This window comes from Eretmochelys imbricata, chromosome 5 (assembly GCF_965152235.1).
Source record: "Eretmochelys imbricata isolate rEreImb1 chromosome 5, rEreImb1.hap1, whole genome shotgun sequence".
Lineage (NCBI taxonomy): Eukaryota > Metazoa > Chordata > Testudines > Cheloniidae > Eretmochelys > Eretmochelys imbricata.
Window position 1 is genome coordinate 32,167,186 of NC_135576.1, and position 6,000 is coordinate 32,173,185.

Consider the following 6,000-nt stretch of genomic DNA (forward strand, 5'->3'; position numbering starts at 1 on the left):
CAAAAACACCTTTAACAAATACAGTTTCTTTATATTCATTGTTTTGGTAACATGAGACCTAGTTTGCTTGCTTTTCTCCATCAACATGTTGGGCTGGAGGATTTAAAAACTTGTTTTTGGTCATTCCCAGAAGCCAGCAGTACGCTCTTGTATGCATGTTACCATTTAGCTGACATGTTGTTCCTGATGTGATATTCCATCTGTATGAAATTGTGTTATTCCACTATTTGCCTCTCTATTATCATCTGCAAATTCAAATGCTGTGCTTGGCATGCTGACATGCAAATCATAAATATTACAAAGCTGAAGTCTCAGCAACAATCGCTGACCTGCTCTTCTAGCACCTTTTCTCAACTTAAACATTCCAATTCATGGCTACTGCTTGAGAGGGAACGTATTTGTGACATTCTTTGGTGGACAATATAGATTGTCTTTACCTCTTCCCCTCTCCAGCATCCTTTCGGGGGGGGGGGGGAGGCAGGGGTGGTCCTTTCAGTGCTTTCATCATGAAAAATTAACAGGTTGGGCTTTGGGATGGAATATTTCTTTTTTTTAATCACATCAAATTCTACATATCTAGCTCAAGCTGATGTGATCTGAATTTCCAATCTGTTTCCCTAACTGTCACTCACTCGCTCAGAGTTATCCTTATATTTGTATTTCAGTGCTAATTTTTAAGTGCTAACATTGACATAAGGGGATGTTCTGTCATGAATATAAATGCTACTCCTGTAATAAAAAAGCATGTATACAAACCCATGGGTTTGGAAAGCGCTACTTTTATGTAAATATAAAAGTTTACTGAGTTCTAGAACACATATTTTTGTTCAGTGTTCTTATATTTGTGCGTGTATTTTGTGCAACATCCAGACATCTGTAATCAAAGAATGAGAACTTTCCACAGCAATGTTGTGTGTTCAGATGCCTGCAGTAGAACAGGAAATTATTTTTACATGTTAGAAATAAAGGGGCTGTATGTTGTTGTATCTCACCATGCAAACTCCTTTTAAATGAGCTGTTTAGATATATTAAAGTGGTCAACATAAGAGCACTGAAGTGTATCCCATAGCAAGTAGAATAAATCACTACAAAATGATCATGATCCTACTAGATAATATATACAATACATATACATTAGATAAATTTGTGATTGTCTAGTTATAATGCTAAACAGTCTCTTTTTTCCTTAATAATGATATTCCTGTATTTAAGGTTTTTTGAACCTATCATATTTGTTGAATAGCTCGGTAAAATAGCCAAGTATTGTATATGGGGAGCAAGGAGGTTGGTCCAAAACAGCATGAAAAAAAAGGGCAAGGACAAGGCCAAACAATGAATTGTGTATATGCTACCTACGCTAAGTATTCCTTTTTAATCTAGGCAAAATTGGTATAGTAAATTTAAAATTGCCTTTATGTTTAATGGCAGTTATGCCTTTAGAGAAGTTTTAGTTTGTATAGCTATTGATTTGGATTTCAAAAACAAAAATCTCTTTATTTTAGTAAAGTCTGAACTCCCTTTTGACACTTCTTTGAGTAGTGATGGAATAAAGGATTTGGTTCCAGGTGTGGATTGAGTTTATTGTGAGTCCCCTCTAAAACTCTGTTGTCCTAAGACATGAGTAGTTTTTTATATACTCCTGGCCAGCTGGAGTTTCTGTTTTCTAAGGAGAGTATTTGCTGATTATTTGCATATGTACATATATAGAGGGTGAAATCCTGGCTCTACTGAAGTCAATTGCAAAGCTTCTGTTGCCTTCAGTGGAGCCAGAATTTCATCCAGAGTATGCTCTAGTTCCATCTAATGAGTGTCTGTGCATTGGCACTAGCAGGCAGCAATTTTTCAGGCCTCACAAATGGCTTCACCAGAAGCAGAAATCTGGACTGATTCTTTTGAGTCGGTTTTATAATCCATTCCCTGGGAATCCACGGAACCCCTGTGCACTACCCACTGGAACTGGTTACTTGTTCATAATATAATCCAGTGGAAATTTCCTTTATGCAGTATAAAAAGGGGAACTCCTGCACACATCCAAGTCCAGTTTGGTAATTAGTATCCAAATAACATATTTTCAATCAAACCACAGTGTTCATGAATGCTTTGGGGGAAAACACCAGGTACCACATCAACCTACCTCAAAATTAAACATATCTACAGTAAGAAAAGAAATGTACATATATTGTACAAATCTTAGATATTTGTTTCATCTAGACTTTGATCTTTTGTCCATTCACGTCAATAAAAAAGCTCCTATTGATGGTGGAAGATCAAGCATCTAAGGCCTTATTCTTCTCTTCTTTGTGTCTTGTGTAGTATTTGTACTCAGGCAAAGTGAGTGCTACCATTCTGATTTGGTAGCTGTGACCCTAGGCATCCCTGTGTTCACACCCTGCACACTGCTGCAATGATATTTGTACAAAATAAGACTTATGAGGTATAATTTAAAAACTAATAGCACTCTGGTCAGTAACTGCATTGTGAATTGTATGTGACAATGCTGTGTGTGGAATTAGGGATGCTCACTCATATTATGCTTTAAAGTCTGTGACTAAGAGGTGTTTAAACCAGGCATGCCGGGGGAGTTGATAAACTAGGCATGGCCAAATTCAATGGCCTATTCATTTGTATCAGCGATTGCAGGAAGAGAACACTTAAATAGCAAAATTGCAACAAGAAACATCACACTGGAACAAACTAGGGGACACCTTAATCAGGATGGAGTTGGCCTCCTGGAGGGAATAGGAGACTGAATCCCAGGAAATCAATTTGACTCTTGAAACATGGGCAGATTTTGAGATAGAAGGACACAGAAAAACTTTGGATTATCCTTTTCCTGAGGAGACAAGGAAAACCAGCACCTTTTACTCTGTGGAGATCATGGCTAAGAGTTAGCCAGGTATTACTAGGAAAGGAAGAATGGTGAGAAAATTACCTTGAACAAAGATGGTAGCTAAGTTAAGTCTTAGGCATTAAAAAGTTTATTTTTACTTTTATTTGTTTGTAACCATTTCTATCCTTACTCCTTCTACTTGGTATTACTTAACCTATATCCTTTTGTTAATAAACTTGTTTTGTTTTTACTATAAACCAATTTAGTGCTGTGTTTGAAGGGAAGGGTATGTTTAGCCCAGTTAAATTAATAAACTCTAATGTACTGACTCTTTAAAGGAGCAGTGAATATAATAGCTTCTGTAAATGCAGAGTGATAGGGGCTGTGTGTTGTAGAGAATCATCTCAGAGGAGCTCGGGGGCTGGAGTTCACTGGTTGTTATCTGCTAGGCAAGGTTTGGGCTGGGATAGGCTTGAGGAGTTTGCTGGTGAGGAAGACAGACTGGTGTTGCAAGGACCTGACACACAGTCTCATCTCCAGCAAGGCTCACTCTTCCTGAGGCAGAGAGGTAACACAGTGGCTTATATCTCTGGTTGTCCTCAGCAGCGTGTTACAGTAGCATTTTACACACACTTTGCCCCGTTTAAGTGACCATTCAAGGTGTAAGACAGTGGATAACCAGGCCCTATAGTAGATTGAATATCGATATCAAGCAAGAATAGTCTTTCTCACCCCCAGCCCATTTTAGTGTTCAGTGGTGAAATTTGGTGTACATGAAAGCAAGGGACCAATTATTGGCATTACATTGTCAAGGACTTTCTAAGCTTCCAAACTGTGTCACTGCACCTCAATCTTTATGGGCAATTATGCCAATTTATTTCAGTCCTTCTCTGAACAAAGACTACTCAATCATGTGGGTGGTTTTATGATGTGAGCCAACTTTCACTGGAGACTTCTGACTGTGGAGACCACCACACTTTATTTTTATGTGAGATCTAAACAGGATTCAAACCCAAACCTCCAGAAGTAAAGGAAGGAAAGAGCTGGTGATTTAACACACGCCATCTGACTAGCCCCTAAACAAGGATTTGATTAAACACTCTTCACTTTTCTTTTCCCTCCAGAAACGTTCTCAGGGCAAATAACTTTAACAAAAAACTTTTCGAACTGTAAAAGCCATTGCTAGTTAATCACAGCTGTGTCAGTTTAAAGATGTGATTTCCACAACTTAGTCCTGTAGATTTATGATGCCCTCTATGATTTTTATTCCTCCCCCTCACACACACACACACACACATTATGAATGCCACATTTCTCATGAGAACCATAAAAAGTTGAAAGGTATAGTAGCAATATGCAATGCAGACTTCCCTGCACCCTTGTGCTGGGCCACATAAAAACTGAATTGAGGTAGTCATTTCCTGAAGTTATTAATCAACCTAATGTGATCACTTGATGAAAGTCATGCTGCACTGTTTGGATATTTTGAAGGAGTTTTTGTTTTTCTGCTTCATTGAAGCCCTTCTGTTGTGAGCTAAATTTGTTCCTTTCTTTCTCGGCTATTTTCAGCTCTTGTCCCCTCACCATATTACCTCCTCCTGTGGTGTTGCAAAGGGGACCCTGCATGTGGATCATAGGGGCCTGATTTGGCCCAACATTACTAACAGCTGTGTTATTCAGCTAGTTGGGTTTGCTATATTATCAGGAAATTTCTAAGCTGTCCATGTTTCATATGCGTCTGATCAAGTGTTTTATATATATTTGGGATGGAAGAGTCTTTTGTCTGGGTTAGAAAAAATGAGTTAATAAGATAACATTCTTACAGAAATATGAAAATATGTGGAAAGTTTAAGCTCCATCCTACTCAATTGCTGGACTGATCATGATAGTATGGCATAGTTCTAGGATATAACATTGATAACTTGCAGGAAAAAATGAAAGTAATAGACTAAACCTTCAAACACCCTTTCCCATCATCAAGAGAATGTGAAATAAGCATATTTCTTTTCCCCTGAAAAATATATGTTACTAAGCTAAAGCTAGAAAATCTGTCCAGTATGTGTATCTGGTAATTTTCAGAGGAGCAATATCTTGCATCAGAAAAACCAGGCTTTTTGTACAGCCATGCATACACAATGAAACAATGAGAGAATATTGGAAAGAATCTGTCTGTGTTAGAGAGTTGAAACCACATTCTCAACAAAATGCAGGCATGTGTCAAAGACTCGGGAGCTAACAGTAGTAATTTAGCTGTTCCTGAAAATCAAGTGATATGATTTGTGTTCTTCCTACTTTTTCAATAACTCATTTTTCATTAACCTCCATATTCTCTATAGCAGTGGTTCCCAACCTGTAATGTGCAAAGGCATGATACATAGAAAGAAGGAGACAAAGACATACACATATATAAATGTATCGTATGCCAAAAAGGAAATGAAAAAGAAAAACAAGGGCAAAACGGCACATGCTTTAGCATGCACAAAAGCTACTCTAGTTTGTAAAGGTAACTAGTATCTTGGGAGGGTATGTTTTCTGTGATCCATTCTTGGTTCTATGAGATGGGGAGGAGAGAGTTATTGCCTTTCATTGCTTGAGTGGGGTGTAGACATATTGACCCCAAAGGGTTCCCTGATGGAAAGAGATTCCCTGGTAGGGGAGGATGGTCTTTAATACAGTACTGAGAATCCATTTTCCTCAGCATGAGATTCCCGCCTGCTATTAATTACCAGGAAAAAATGTCAGGAAAGAGGCAGGATAAGCTAGGCAAGGATCAAGTCACAAAGGGATTCATAGAATAAAGACTGTATCTGAAGCTAGACCCAAAAAAGAACTGGAAGCCAGGTCAGCCGGTGGAGTTCATGTGTTTTCTGTAAAACTGCTTCTAAGTGAGTGGGCAGCCATATTCTGCTCTGGCCAGTCTCTGAGTACCTGGCTGAGGGAGGCTTGATTACAGTCTATAAGTGCCTACATCGAGGACAAATACTTAATAGTAGCCTCTTCAACCTAGCAGTACCTGTAGGGGGGAGCACCCCCCGCAACCCCGGAGTGGCACCTGCCTGGCGCGGTATAAGGGGAGCTGCGCGCCCCCTCAATTTCTTCTTGTCAGACAACTCCGACATAGGGGAAGGAGGGTGGGATGTGGAATAGACATGAGCAACAAATCTCGAAGA